Below are 15,935 nucleotides of genomic sequence, written 5' to 3'. Positions count from 1 at the left end.
AGTGTGAAGTCACCCCCCAGGGGGAACATAAATATGACATCATCATCTTTTTGCTTTTCTGTTTTGATCAACAGCAGTAATTACCTATGTGCATTCGGGCTTTACCATGTGCTGGGCCCAGGCCAAGGGCCTTCTCTCTGTTCCCTCATTTAATTTTCACAGTAATAGGGCAAATACTGGTGCTCCGTTTCCAGAAAGATTTTTTAAAGTTTTATTTGGCACGCATGTTGCGTTAATGTCAGCTGTACAGCTTAGTGATTCGATGGCTCCCTGTGTCCCGCTGTTCTCAACACCAGCGTGGCTCCCACCTGTCACCATACAACGCTGTTACAAGACCATTGACTGCGTTCCCTATGCTGTGCCTTTCCTTCCTGTGACCCACTCAGTCCTTAATGAAGCCTGTATCTCCTCTCCCCTTCACCCATTTGCCCCTCTCCACAACCACTAAATAAAACACTCGATGTTTCTGTTCTAGAATCTCTAGTGGAATTCATTGAAAACTCATCAGCTTTCTTAGTGTACAACTCTTGCCTCTTTATTTTTTTATTAAAAAATTTTTAAAAAATATTTATTTTTTGAGAGAGAAAGAGAGAGCCAGCGTGAGCAGAGGAAGGGCAGAGAGAGAGGGAGACACAGAATCTGAGGCATCTCCAGGCTCTGAGCTGTCAGTGTAGAGCCTGACACGAGGCTTGAACCCACAAGCCGTGAGATCATGACCTGAGCCGAAGTCAGACGCTTAACAGACTGAGCCCCCCGGGCGCCCCCACATATACCTCTTTAAGGTAGCCTTCTTATTCCTTAACCATCACCACTGCTGTTTATATGTGTACAGTGTGTTATAGCTCATAAAACATGTTCATGTCTGTTGCTAATTTTATATGGATAGTACCTGAAGATAAAAAGAGAACAAAGACTTTGTTTACCAGGCTTTTAAAGAATTACTTAAAAATATCCTGACATTTAGGTTTCTGACTTAAATTACACATACTGGTAACGAGTATTTACAATGAGGTATTAAGTTATGTGCTGAATAGGACATTTTTCTAAGTGTTACCTAGAGTTTCCTTGGAGGAATTCTTTATCCTGTAGCCAAAGGCGATGCCTTTTATCCGAAGATTCTGAAGTCTGTCTGGAAATTATAGTGAAAATAAATTCTGTTCTGATGATTTGCAGACTGTAGTACATACAAGGGTGACCATCAGCTTATGGATATAGTTGAATCTTAGCATTATTCTAAAGCTCAATGTTAAACGTAGGGTTTTTTTTTTTTTTTAAGAGGAAAAGGGGTCTTTTGCACATTAAAATAGGAACTATATCTGTTAGTCTGTTAACTTTCCTTCTCATGTGGGCATTTCAGGCTAATTTTATAAGCTTTAACTTTTTTTTTTTAAAAAAATTTTTTTTTTTTTCAACGTTTATTTATTTTTGGGACAGAGAGAGACAGAGCCTGAACGGGGGAGGGGCAGAGAGAGAGGGAGACACAGAATCGGAAACAGGCTCCAGGCTCTGAGCCATCAGCCCAGAGCCTGACGCGGGGCTCGAACTCACGGACCGGGAGATCGTGACCTGGCTGAAGTCGGACGCTTAACCGACTGCGCCACCCAGGCCCCCCCCTTTTTTTTTTTTTAAAATTTTTTTTTTTTCAACGTTTATTTATTTTTGGGACAGAGAGAGAGACAGAGCATGAACGGGGGAGGGGCAGAGAGAGAGAGAGACACAGAATTGGAAACAGGCTCCAGGCTCTGAGCCATCAGCCCAGAGCCTGACGCGGGGCTTGAACTCACGGACCGTGAGATCGTGACCTGGCTGAAGTCGGACGCTTAACCGACTGCGCCACCCAGGCGCCCCAAGCTTTAACTTTTTATATACATCCCGTATGCTGGAAAACTATAGGCTTAAGGTAATTATTTAAAAGAACTTCCTCACCTTGCCAGTAATTTGCAGTTTTACTTTCCCTGCCTGGTTACTATGGACATATTCATGTATTAGGTTATTTGCATGAACCACTAGGGGTATTCTTCATAAGTCTTAATATTTTTTGGTTATTTTTGCCAATATTCACATAGAAAGTTGAGAATTCTAATGGCTGACTTGGTATGAGGGATCTGACAGCACAGGGTCTAAGTCAGGATGTGACTTCAAAAAAAAAAATAAAGGAGACGTCCCCTATTCTGGAATGGATGACTGTTGTTATTGGAACGCAGAGCTGTATTCTTTCTACCGAATCTCCAAAAAGTTCAGCTTTCCAGGGTAGGAGACAACAAAACCGAGCAACTCGCAGTGTTAGGATTTGACACGAGAAAGGAATTTGGAGAGAGCTGTGTGTGAAATGAGACCTCCAGGCACAGCCTGTATCATGAACAGTGGGCTGTTGATTGGAACCGTAAATGTCCGAACTAGACAGCCTCTTTTTGACCTGACCTCGTGTTCTAGGAGGGTGAAATTTTGGAATCCTGTGCTTGGTGTTCTGGAACGGCTGGCTTGAGCTAGGAAAAATTGTCTTCTGATCTCAGAAGGAACGGAGTAAAGATCTGCCCTTCACACATTTCCCTTTTGTTAGACAGTGGACTGGGAATGCCAACAAAGTAAAAGACGCACTGATCCAAGTTGGGGAAGAGGAAGAGCAAGCCAAAGGAGTTAAAACAGGATTTTGAAAGTGGGAGTAGCTGAGAACTGGTTTGAAGAGAATTAAAAGTGTAAGAGAATTAGCCCGTGTGGGGTGCGTGTTTGTTGTACGTACATATTGACGAAGAGACTCTCCATCACTTGGAAGGATGTGGACAGATGGAACGGAAAAACCATTCATATGTAATTTAGTCTTAAAAATGCTTCACTGTGAGGGCCATTGATACGTATAATTGATTGCTGAATGTTATGTATAACTTGTCCCCTCTAGAAGGTTATATCCCCTGAAAATGGAGCCCAGCGTGTGTACCTCTTAACGAAAGCATTGTGGTGAAGATACTGTTTAGCTTACATGGCATATTGTGATCAATGTGTGTCCTATAACTTTTTTTAAAATTTTAAACAAATTTAATGTAGTATAACTTAGATTTTATTTACCCATACTATTTACTCATTTTACCCAGAGGGTCTTGTAAAGAGGTGGTCTTCATTTTAAAATGAGTCCAGGACGACTAATTACATTAAATTTCATTACGTAGGGAATTACATTATGCTTTATATTCTAAGAACTGAATAGCATTCTCTGCTCAAGTCCCTGAAACTTTAAATTTTTTTTTTAAGTTTTTATTTATTTTTGAGACAGAGAGAGACAGAGCATGAGCAGGGAAGGGGCAGAGAGAGAGGGAGACACAGAATCTGAAGCAGGCTCCAGGCTCTGAGCTGTCAGCATAGAGCCCGACGCGGGGCTCGAACTCACAGACCGCGAGATCATGACCTGAGCCGAAGTCGGATGCTCAACCGACTGAGCCACCCAGGTGCCCCTAGTCCCTGAAACTTTAAATTTGATATGCTAACAGTTTCTGATGCTTCCGTGAAACCTAACATTTCCAAACGATGTTTTTAATACATTTTAACAGGATGTTGGGACTCCTCATCACTGTGATAAAAAATAGAACGCATGCTAATTTTTATGATCTCTATGTTCTAGTGTTCTTCTCCCTTCTTTAAATGGGGCATGGAGATCTTCAGTTTCTGTTAATTTTCATCTTGTTGGCCCAAGAATCTCTTTCATTACGTGAAGCACAAAAACTCCATGTGTTTGAACCAACAGTTTACTAAGTAGCACAGTCACTCGTTTTGATCTTGTACTAAACTGTGAATTATCTATACAGATTAAGTAGTGACAACTTTTCTTTAATCCCAGATATTACTTCCCTTATTGAGAGTGAACGTGCATGGTTGATTAGAATCTTCGCCTTTTAAACAGATGAAGAGAAAGTCTAGCTCATTCTTGTGCGTTCTACAATGTATTGGTGCTAGGTCATAATTTTTCTTAGTCTGATATCACATCTGAAGTGAAATACCAGTAATAGTTAAAAACTCATGTGGTAACTTATTTTGAAAAAAATTTAAACTCTTTAAGTTTTCTTTGTAGTAGATGTGGGAAACGTTTATCTTTTTAATTGTCTTTGGCAACTTGAATATCCTGTTTCCTTCTGTTCCACTTTTGAATTTTTTTTTTAATGTTTATTTTTGACAGAGAGAGAGAGAGACACACACACACACACACACACACACACACACACACACACACACACACAGAACATGAGTGAGGGAGGGGCAGAGAGAAAGGGAGACACAGAACCTGAAACAGGCTCCAGGCTCCAAGCTGTCAGCACAGAGCCCGACGCGGGGCTCGAACTCACGGACCGCGAGATCATGACTTGAGCCGAAGTCGGACGCTCAACCGACTGAGCCACCCAGGCGCCCCAACATTCTGTTCCACTTTTGGCCTGACCTTTCCAAGTTACTTAGACTTCTTGTCTATATAGACTCTTGTCTATATGTTACTTCTTGTAACATGTAGGTGTTACTAATACTTCATGTGTAGTTGTTTTTTTGTAAACAAACTACTATGGAGTGCTGAATTGTTTTAAGAAGACTAGTCTTTAGAATTGCTGTTGTTCTGGTATTAAAAATTTTTTTTCCTACTTTTAATTTTTAGACTTTTTTAGGAGACAAAAATCAACATAGGCTAGAGATTTTCAGAAATTTCATACTTGCTTAATTGTTGTTCAATGATTCAAATTACCTTTTGAGATTTTGTAAAACTTTTTTTGGATAGTGTATTCAGAAATAGTCTGGCTAAGTTTTAGTTTTCTCTTTCTTTCTCTCTTTCTCTCTCTCTTTCTCTGTCCCTCCCTCCCTCCTTCTGTCCTTGCCTTTCTTTTCATCTTTCTTTCTCAAGGGTAAATGATAAATTACCAGGGAAGCTACACTTAAAAATCTGTTTTTTGTGTTACTGTTCTTGACTTTTGGGAAGAACCTTTTTTTGAGATGTTGACACTTGCATGTGTAAAATAGTGTGGGCTCTTTTGGGCCTTTAAAAATTTAGTGAGTTTGGATTAAAGATGTGGTGTATTTTTAGCTCTTGGACAATAGATGGCAGTATTATATTACATGATCACTGCCCCTATAATACATATGAAAAGTGATTTTCATGTTACAAATAGTCCTCTTATAAAATTATTAGAAGTTATTAAATTTGTTAACACCTTATTTTTTCTGATTTACTACTTTTAAAAGTGTGTAGTAGTGTTTATATAAGAATTGGACAAGTTGACCTTCTCGGAGGCAGCACGGATCCTGTGCAATCTGCTTGCAACATGTATGCTGGAGACCAGATGTGAAATGACTCATTCACCGACTCATTGCTTGACATCTTCATAGCTCTCTAGCCCTGACTGTGCATGTTCTAGAATGTGGTGGTTGCCCTCTCGCCCACGGGAGCCTACTAAGGTGGGAGTTTTTGCCTCTGAGGACAAACATTTGTTACCTCTGCCATTACGTCGCTTGCGTACTTTCTCAAAACGAATCTTTGCGTAAGATGCATCTTGAGTAGCCCATTAATCCTCAAATTAATCCTCAAATCTGTTAACATATTTAAGGTTAATGAGGCTTAATGTGAAATGAGAAGGCAGTAAACTACAGCCCTTTAAAATTTCCCACCGTTCCCACTTGACCCACATGTGTTTGATGGTTAATTTCAGCGGAAGTGATTCGAATGTCTGGGCAATCTGCAGACTTCCTTCTGGTCCTTCCTCTATTGTAGCCTGGTGCTTGTCAAATTTAAGCGTTGGTAAGAATTTTTGTACATAGATTCATGCAGGTGATATATACGGGTGACTTAAGGGCCTGTTTGTGTGTTTGTGTGCGTGTGTATAACAGTCGTGACTCTGCATATTAGATCAACTAAACTTGATCATTTCGATCCTGATGCCTGTATTTACCCTAAGTCTGCTTGCACTGCTGCTGGTATGTTCCCCTGGCTTAGAGGCAGAGAGAAGTCCCTCTGTTAGTTCCTTCTTAGGGTAATTTGTCTGTTTCCCATGTCTCTCCCATAGTGAGTGAGTTCCTCCTATCTTAGCCATCTTTACCTTTGACATCTCAGAGACAACTGTCACTTAATTTTTAGGAGCAGACAGTAGCCCCTATTATCATTGGCTAGAGTGTAAGACCTGGCTATGGCCATGGATTAGCTGTATGACTTTGGACAAAAGACAGTGTCTCTGTACTTCAGTATCTGTCTGTACTTAATGAAGACAACAGTAGTTTTTCCCCCAAAGATTAAATGTTAGCATGTGCAAAGTGTTCAGTGGATTATCATTATTACCATTAAGCACAGGACCTGGCACAAAATAGGAATTCAGGTGTTCTTTTTTTTTTTTTTTAATTTTTTTTTCAACGTTTTTTATTTATTTTTGGGACAGAGAGAGACAGAGCATGAACGGGGGAGGGGCAGAGAGAGAGGGAGACACAGAATCGGAAACAGGCTCCAGGCTCCGAGCCATCAGCCCAGAGCCTGACGCGGGGCTCGAACCCATGGACCGCGAGATCGTGACCTGGCTGAAGTCGGACGCTTAACCGACTGCGCCACCCAGGCGCCCCTTCAGGTGTTCTTTTAAGTGAATTAGTGAACAAATAAAAATGATATTTTGGCTATCTCGAAGTAAGTTTCTTATTCTTGTCTTTATAGCAGAATAAAACTTTAAAGTATATTCTAAAGGTTAAATAAATTGTGTGTGTGTGAGTGAGCGAGAGAGAGAGAGAGAGAGAGAGAGAGAGAGAAAATCCCTAGAGTTTTCAGTACAATCCTATTTCGGTGTCTGTCAACTCCAGTCTGCATAGTCTTGGCAGGTCTTGGATAAGGTCCTCATACTATCACTTTTCCTGACATGGACACTACAAATTATATCGAATCAGAAATCTAATTTAATCCATCCTGATGAAACTGCAAGCAGTAATTGCCTTCAATGTAATGGGATTGGATTCAGTGTTAGAAATGCTGATGTTCCCGGGGCGCCTGGGTGGCTCAGTCGGTTGAGCGTCTTCGTCTTCGCAGGTCATGATCTTGCAGTTTGTGAATTCAGGCCCCGCCTCGGGCTCTGGGCTGACAGCTCGGAGCCTGGAGCTGCTTTGCATTCTGTCTCCCTCTCTCTCTATCTCTGCCCCTCCCTTGCTCACACTCTGTCTCTCTCCGTCTCAAAAATAAACATTAAAAAAAAAAATGTTGATGTTCCCTCAAATCTAAAATTTGGTTCTCTTTATTTCCAAATATTCGTGTGTATACCCAGAGACTTGTAGGGAGACACCAGTGACCTTGGAGTGCTACTTGTATTCAAATGTTGAGTTCCTTGTGACAATTGGTAAGGGTGCAGAGTATAAGGACGGCAGTGACAAGGGTACTTTCTCCTCCTTTTCCCCCTTTTTCCCCGGAACTAAAGCAGAGAGAAATAAAACTAAGGGCCTTCAAAATGGGCTTTTTTCATCCATTCAGAAATAGAGGAAAGAAATTAAGAGTCTCTAGAGAAGATGCAGAATGTTGTTTACCCCTGAGGGTGAGCATTTAGCCCTTGTAATATGGCAGAAGGCGCCGTGGGGTGAAGGGAAATCCTTCTAAAAAGCTTACTCTTAGCGTGTTTTGACTTAATCCTTCCCTGTGCGTCATTTTTAGAAGTAGCTCAGTTTACCAACTTGCACGTCTTACACTTGAATACGTTGTGAGTAAGGGGTGAGGTTGATCCACGGACTGCGTTTGTGCGCTACGGTCTGACTTGCGCTGGGTCATGGGGTCATGTTTCATCCTCTGCTGTGACTCTTTCAGGTGTTTCTGGCAACCATTTTAGCCGCCATCTTATTAGCCGTTGTCTTGTCGCTGTCTTTTTTTTTATTTTTTTATTTTATTTATTTTTTAAAAAAAAATTTTTTTTTTCAATGTTTATTTATTTTTGGGACAGAGAGAGACAGAGCATGAACGGGGGAGGGGCAGAGAGAGAGGGAGACACAGAATCAGAAACAGGCTCCAGGCTCTGAGCCATCAGCCCAGAGCCCGACGCGGGGCTCGAACTCACGGAACGCGAGATCGTGACCTGGCTGAAGTCGGACGCTTAACCGACTGCGCCACCCAGGCGCCCCTGTCGCTGTCTTTTTAATTGAGTTGCTGTAATTTAAGGTGGAATCCTATTAACTGTGATTTTGAAATCTCTGTAAAGAGCTCCTTGAGTGAATTTTGAGGAAAATTCATGGTAACACACGAATCAGAGACAAAAACTCATTGGGAATATTTTCTGCTTTTCATGTGAGAGCCGAGTTAGCTACCTTAGAAAAATGAAGGAAGGGACTGGTGGTGGTGTTCTAGAATACATACGTTATAGTCTAACACCACCACACAGGAACCCATTGAAAGATGTGAAAACAGAAGACATTGAAAATGGTATACAAACCTCTAAATAGGAGGTCAAATTAAGGCAAAGACTCTTTAGGGAGAGTATTTGAAGCTTTTCATTTCCATCTCTTTTGCAGTAGCTTTTAATCTTGTGATTTAGGTGAGTTGCACATCAAGCACAAGCCATAAACAAAGGCTTTCTTTCCTGGGGCAGGGAGGGGGGAAACGGGGCTTTGCAGTTTTGAGTGAAGGTTGATCTAGTAGCATAGAGACAGGAAGGATACTGTGTTAGGTGAAGAATTGTTGGTTGTCGTGTTTGTGGTATGTGAGCTGCAGCGGGAGTGTAGTCAGTGTTTGTGTGTTCTTCATGTAGGAATTTAAACCTAGATTTCCAAATGTATACAGAAAACATTGTAAAAACAAGAACTGTTTTGCAAAATTTTACACAGCGTAGAAATGTGTGCATTAATTGTGACACAGGATAATTCTAGGATTTGACTTATTATATGTTTTAGGAATTCATGTGGGAATATAAAAACCAGCAATTTCGAGCCGGTGATGGCTCAACCATTCTTAACTGAGGGATGTTTGGATCAGTCATTAAAACTTTCTGAGCCTCATCAGGTCTTTTTTGTTTTTTCTTTTTTGTTTTCTTTTTAATGGAGTGATGTACTACAAACCTCATGAAATTGAAATGAAAACATGTAAACATGAGGTAATGTTTTAGTTCTTGAAAATATTTATGATTTAAAAGACAAATAATATGCTTATTTATTAGGCTTTAACGTTATTAAACTGTAAACTGATGGGCTTTGAATTCCTTGCTATACTCTTTCATCTGTGTTGCATTAAAGATGTTTTTGTACAATTTAGAAGCTCGATTCCTAGATATACCAAAAGGTGGCACTGTTTACCTATGTCTTAATATTTTTAATTTGCTTTTTGATGAGAACATGTGTTGGATGTTTTATCTGGAAATGTATTAAATTGAGGTTATATTTTTTACATTTAATTTTCTGTTTTGTAAATGGATCTTTAATTCACGCAAGGCTTACTAGGACCAGGTTTCATTTTTACTTTGAAATGGCTTGGAAATTCAGATATTTAGCAGTCAGTTTGTAGATATAAACTCCTGTATAATCCAGTATAATTAATAAAACCTTGTATTAATGTGACAGCTAATGTTTCATGGAAAACACAGTTGCTTTTGTATAGCAGGAACCATTAATTTTTTTAAGCCTCTAAAAACAATCCAGTGATTAAAACATAACAGCCATAAATAAATGATTTGTGTGGCTTTCAGGTCACACCACGTAGGTTTATCCATTCTGGAATGTTATTTTATGTTAAAAGTACCTTTGAAAATTTAGCAAAATCTGTCATTGCTTGAATTTCCTGCTGGCAGTAATGTGATGAAAGGGGAATCTAGTAGGTTCTGTGAATAGCTTCTCAGGTGAGAAATGCAAAAATTAGATAATAGGAATGTGATTTGAAGTGAGGATTTATATGCAGCAGGATGTGGTTCATACACTTCCCATGCAGTTAGGTGAAAACCTCCTGATTGTTCATTCATGGAGCATAATGCATCCAACACAGTGTACGACCCGAGCAAGAGAGTACGAGGAGGTTATTTTTATGTCCAGTCAGAGCTATCTGTCCTTGGTTTGTAGCATAAACAGAATTTGTCAATAATTTTTACTGGAAGTGGAAACGCACAACACACTTCTGTTACCAATATTAGAAAAGGTTTGACTCTTGTTTGGGGGCAGGGTTAAATCAAAGGCAATTGGGGGTGTGCTTCCATGGTTTCCTTCATTTAAAACTAGAACATGTTTCAAGTTAACATGGCTTGTACATTTCAATTTCTGTTAATTTTCCTTAAATACCACTTTTTAAGGTACAAGCCTCAGAAATATAGAGTTTGCCTCTTTTTCCATTAAAAAAATCTTATAACTCTGATGTGACTGTTTCAGTTACTCAATGTGTGTCGTTTAGGGGAAGTGAGGACACACATGGCAGAGGTTTGTTTTATGTTCATGAGAGTGTATGTGCTTGTATTTAAATGTTCACTCTTGTTGCTGCCTTTGTTGATGTTAGTAATATGATACATATGTGATTTGTCTGATTTGTTTAAAAATGCATAATTAAAGGAGGATTTGATTATTCAACAACTGTTCCAGTAGCTAAAGACTATTATTTAGATATTTTCTTCCAGTATTTGACAACTGTTGTGTGAGCTATGAATAGTATGAAAAATAGAATGAATGTACTATGACACTTTAATACTTCAGACCCCATACTCTTAGGATACTATTATTGTAGAGATTAGAACATCGTGTTTTCATTATTTAAAATAGCGAGAAACTGGTCTAGTCTTTCCCCTTGTCTGCGTGTGTGTGTGTGTGTGTGTGTGTGTGTGTCGATGTAAAATTCTGTGGATTTGGTAAATGACAAAGGTTTATTTTTGAAAATGACTTTGTGTTTTCAGATTTTTATAAGGAAGTTAGAAAAATGTACTCAGAATGACTTCTCAAAAAAAAACCCTCAAATAAAACAGTTTGTGAACAACAACAGCAACAACAAATAAACCCTCTCTTTCTGCAAAAATGCAAAATGGAGAAAGACAGCTAAGTGTCCCCCAAATGGTTTACACAGAATTCCCCTTCTCCACCCTGCCCCCTTCCCCGACCCCACCGCACCCAGGCTCTCCCCATAATTTCAGATTTGCTTCTCAGGGAAGCTGACATAGTAAAATGTGATGTTTTACAACCAGTACTTTTCCTGCAAATGATAGTTGTGATTAAAATAAATCAAATAGCATTATATATTTGTTATGAAAAAAGATGTATCCTGTACAGTTTATCTGGTTCCTGTAGATGCCTTATAATAATGTGCTAATTTATGCTGATGATCTTACCTTATGACACTTCTGTGTGGCCTAGATATGTTAATATGTTCCAGCTTTTTAATTTCAGTAATCTGTGTTGGTTGAATATGCTTGTTAGTCCATGGTACCCCTCACCAGTCTGTGTCAAGGACTGGAAAAGAACAAGAAAATGCATCTCCGAATAATTTTCTTGAAGCATGCCTTAGTAAGGGAGGAAATTATAAAATAGACATAATTTTAAAAAGACTGTCACATCTGAATATTCACTGACAGTAGTAAGTACTCCAAATACTGTCAGCTTTTAATTAGGAGAGTTGGGTCGTTGGTATTATTAAGCAAGGCCTTATTAGTAACCTTTTGATTTAAAACAAAATTAAAAAACATGTCAATGAGAAAATATTACAAGCGAAATAGATGTCATAAGCACTTTTAAAGAAGTAAACCATTTTATTACAGCTTCTTTTCTGTTCTGTTCTGTACACTTCGAGGGTTGTGTGTCTAAAAATCCCCGTGGTAGGAAACTACTATTATGTGGTTGAGAATTTCAAGACCTTGTGGTACAAAAACGGGTAAGGATGATCAAGACCTAAAGCATATGGGAGAATTAAAATACTTCCAAAAAATTTCTTAAAAATTTCAAAGAAGGAAAATAAAAATATTTATGACTTAAATTTAATTAATTTATTTATTATCCTTTTTCCCAGAAACTCTTGATAAATTATTTTTATCCTTTCTAGAGAAAGTACTTATCCCAAGAGGGTTTTTTTTTTTTTTACTTGTATTTAGCCCTTGATCTGCAAGTGTAATGGTCCTTTATCTTTGCCTTGAAATTGGGTCTCACTATTTTTGGGTCTCACTTTGATCTGAAAAACACTGATCAACTCAAATGTCTGAAAAACCTGGGGTAATTTTTAAATTAGCATGCGTGGCATAACTGAATACCTAGTTCTCAAACCTCTCTGAGCCTGTGATTCCTAATCTGTAAAATGGGTTCAGGGGCTGTTGAGAAAATTAATAAATGGTTGATAAGGATTGGTATTATTAAGTATTAAAGAACATTCATTTTTATAGAGAAATGTTTTAAATTTGGATCTCTGAAACAAACTGGAACTTCAGTTTAAATATGCGCTTAATTCATTTTAACCCACTTGGTTTTGTGTGTCTCTCTTGTACACCTTTCTGATGCTAAAGTGTTAATTAGGAAATGAGGCAAAATAGGATATTGAGGTAACATGATAGTTGGCTTCTTCGGGGAACCAGCAAGACAGAGTGGAGTGATTTCATAGAAGGAAAAGGGATTAGCAGTTGGAAGATTTGAAGTCTTGCTTCAAAGGTGACATTATTAGGGAACTTACTTACCTTTTTTTTTCAGTGAATTTATTTTTTATTTTATTTTTTTACTTCTCATTTTGACATTTTGACTGTTTCCAGAAGTATGAGGGATGGGTCGTGTTTTTTCACATACTTTGGAATTGGTAAAGTATTATGTTAAGAAATGTCAGGTGTGAATCTTTAAAAATTTTTTTTTTAATGTTCATTTATTTTTGAGAGAGAGAGAGAGAGAGAGAGAGAGAGAGAGAGAGAGACAAAGTGTGAGTGGGGGAGGAGCAGAGAGAGAGGGGGACACAGAATCCGAAGCAAGTGCCAGGCTCTGAGCTGTCAGCACAGAGCCTGATGCGGGGCTCCAACTCACAAACTGCAAGATCATGACCTGAGCTGAAGTCGGACACTTGACTGACCGAGCCACCCAGGCGTCCCGTGAATCTTTTTTGAACACTTCTAACTCTGCCCCTCCATCCCCTCCCCTCTCCCAGTCAAGCTCTTCCTTAACGCAGTCTTATGACCGAGATGGTCTTTATCTCTGCTTATAGCACTTACTAGATTCTGTTGGAATTACTTGTTCACAACTCTCTCTCACTCTGTCCTATTAGACTGGACTTGAGTACAACTTTTCTATTCATATGACCTACTATCATATTTGGCCTATAATAAGCACTCCATGTTTGCTGAATGAATTCATATCTATATTTGCCTCATTCATGAGAAACAAGTAAAATGTACTGAATGATTATGTACAGAGTGGTTTCTCATTTGTGTTGCCCTTCTTTTTACTATTAGGTGTAAATCACTGATCATTTCTTACCACCTGAAAGAATTAAATGTCGCATTTTTCTAGTTCAAGTAGTTCTTTTGTAAGTTTTGGGGACTTTTTAATGAGCCTGACTGCAGTTAACGGCCTTATTTGTGCTTTACAAATGTTGGGATTCATGGGGACTGTAAGTATACATTTCTTGCTTAAAGTGCCTAAATAAAATGGGCACATTGTTCTTTGTTAGTTTCTTCAATTGGTTCTTTTCATTTTCCTGTTCTTACTGGTGATACCTTAAGGCATCTGGCCAGTGTTGAGTATTTCTTCCTGACTCATCATTCCTTCCGCCACCTGCCAAAGAAATGCTTTTTCACTTTGGTCAAGAACATTTGGAGTTAGATTTCATTGTGGGTATAGGTCATGGGCCATCTGATAAGTCTCAGCATGTCATACTAATTAGCATTGACTGCCAGCCACTCGAATGCTTAATTCTGGTGCTATGCTGTTTTAAACCTAAGGTATTATAGAGGATGGAGAAATTCTTTATCTGAATATGTGAAACTAGCTACCAAATTTGAAGGTTCTTCCTCCACTCCCATTACAATTTCCCTTTGTGTGAAGTTCCAGTAGATTGCATTAAGTGGATGTTTATTTAATCTTTCAGGGCCATTAGATTTTTTTCCCTTAGGTATATTTAAATCACCCCCTTTTGAGATGATTTAGAAAAGAGGAAGTTGAGGGTTGGGAATTCAAAAGGAAGAAAAATGGCTGATAGGTCCTATGGTAGAGGTTTTCACCTTTCAGCAGGGAAGACATTTCTGGGCCCTGGTATTTGCCATCTTGTGTCTGAGAGCCAGGAGGAAGTTGAGATCTGTGTTGGAGTGTTACTGGGACTTTGTGGGGCCCCAGAAACATAGAAATCTATTCCAGTAAGAACAGAATCGGTTGGACTATAGATACAATGAAAGCATCTTAGAATGTATTTTATCTGTTACAAGTCAAAAGAAAATTTTCTCACATTTGGATGAAACTGTAGAAGATCCTGAATTCTCTGAATTCAGGGAGATCCTGAATTCTCTCAAAAGCAGAGGATGGTTAGCAGCCTTAAAAATGCAGTATTCATTATGAACTGAGAGTAAAATGTCACTTAACGGTCCTTTCTTTTGGTGTGATATCTTTACTGCAGTAAATTAAAAACTTTTTTGATTGGGGCTTCCATGGATTCTTTTTCTCCTTTTGGTCTCCCTCTTCTGTCCTTCCCTGAGATCTTAAAATTCCCTCCAAATAGATTCTTCTGCTATGGGAATTTTAAAAAATTAGCCCCCTGATTGGGAAGGGATTGCGTCCCGTCTCTATTTCCATAAGGGGGAACCTATGTAAATCTCTAGAAAGTGGGTTGTGTTGATCTCAAAGAATAAGTACTATATAGGTGGGAGAATGAATAAGAAAGAAGTTGGTGTTAGAGTGCTGTTGAGTTAGCCACTGGGAGGTTGACCATCTTGCCTAGTGATCTTAGCCAAGCCATGTAATATTTCTGAGCCTCAGTTTACTTCTGTTTTATAAAGTGAGCGAGCTCAACTCTAGTCTTTGCTGTTCTTCATAGATTCATTTTTTCAGTAGATCTTCACCAGGTGCCTGTGGTGCTGTGTATTCAGCAGTGAAAAAGACAGATATGGTCTCCTCCCCGTGAAAATACTCCTACTTCGCCTGTCTTTGTTGACCTGGCCTTCTCCCTGTTCTGCCCTTATCTGGTAATTGGGTGGATAATGAGGAAATGAAGCAATGTGAAATGATTAATTACAAATTTGGGGGCCCCGTCTGCTTTTATGTACAAAGTGAATCAGCGTTTTTGGGAGGAAAAACACACTTGCACAAAGCATAGCTTATGTACGTTAAAAATGTTATTAAAATGAAGAATTATCTGCTAGTGGAAATAATTGGGTGACTTGGGAGGGAGAGAAATGAAGGTCTGAGCTGGAGAACGATCCCACTACACTGTACCAGGTACAAACACAGAAGATTTATCCCTGATGCTGAAAAACAATTAAAAAGTATTTGAGCTTTTGGTGGTGGGGGGTGGTGGGGGGGTTAGTTACTCGTGCTGTTGTATATGTTGAAGGTCAGATATAATTTTTTTTTTTTTTAATCTGGGGCAAAAACCTGTTTGGTATGTCAGCCTTTAGTCTAGAGAATTGAAATTTATTGTCTCACCAAAGTGGAAAATAATTTGAATGGAGTTAATAAAAATGGAAGGAGTAACATTTTACTTCATTGAGAAATACGGCGAGGCATCCAAAATGAAGACAAGTCCGTCTTGGGCTTCAGGGCTTAAAACGATCCTCCAGTGTGTGTAGGTTGGTTCAAGAGCATTCAACTCTGTTGGAGGCAGCCAGGTTAGCGGTGTATAATTTAAAACTCTGACTTCTCCCAAGATACTGATGAAAGCAAGTAAATTTATTGGTTATTAGGTAGCAAGAGTAAGTTCAATTTTCTCCAGACTTGGCGACAATTAGAGGTTGGTTCTGGCATATCTAATGCTTAAGTTTCAAGGCTCCCTCTATTTGAGAGCTGTTTTGGGGAGATAACCTTGTAACACATACATTTTAATG

The 15,935-nt window shown here is 39.0% G+C and overlaps 1 protein-coding gene and 1 long non-coding RNA gene across 8 annotated transcripts in view; both read left to right on the top strand.

The window, feature by feature from the left end:
- CDKAL1 (CDKAL1 threonylcarbamoyladenosine tRNA methylthiotransferase) overlaps positions 1-15,935 on the top strand; it is a 705,830-nt gene that overhangs the window by 31,213 nt on the left and 658,682 nt on the right. The window lies entirely within an intron of this gene.
- LOC147580712 (uncharacterized) lies at positions 1,855-10,522 on the top strand. The gene is made up of 3 exons (XR_015251028.1): positions 1,855-6,335; positions 6,579-7,828; positions 8,094-10,522. It is a non-coding gene; the product is annotated as an uncharacterized LOC147580712 (long non-coding RNA).

The sequence above is a fragment of the Puma concolor genome, chromosome B2, assembly GCF_028749965.1.
Source record: "Puma concolor isolate L17-30 chromosome B2, mPumCon1.1.hap2, whole genome shotgun sequence".
Taxonomy (NCBI): domain Eukaryota; kingdom Metazoa; phylum Chordata; class Mammalia; order Carnivora; family Felidae; genus Puma; species Puma concolor.
This window is presented reverse-complemented; position numbering and strand designations above follow the sequence as displayed.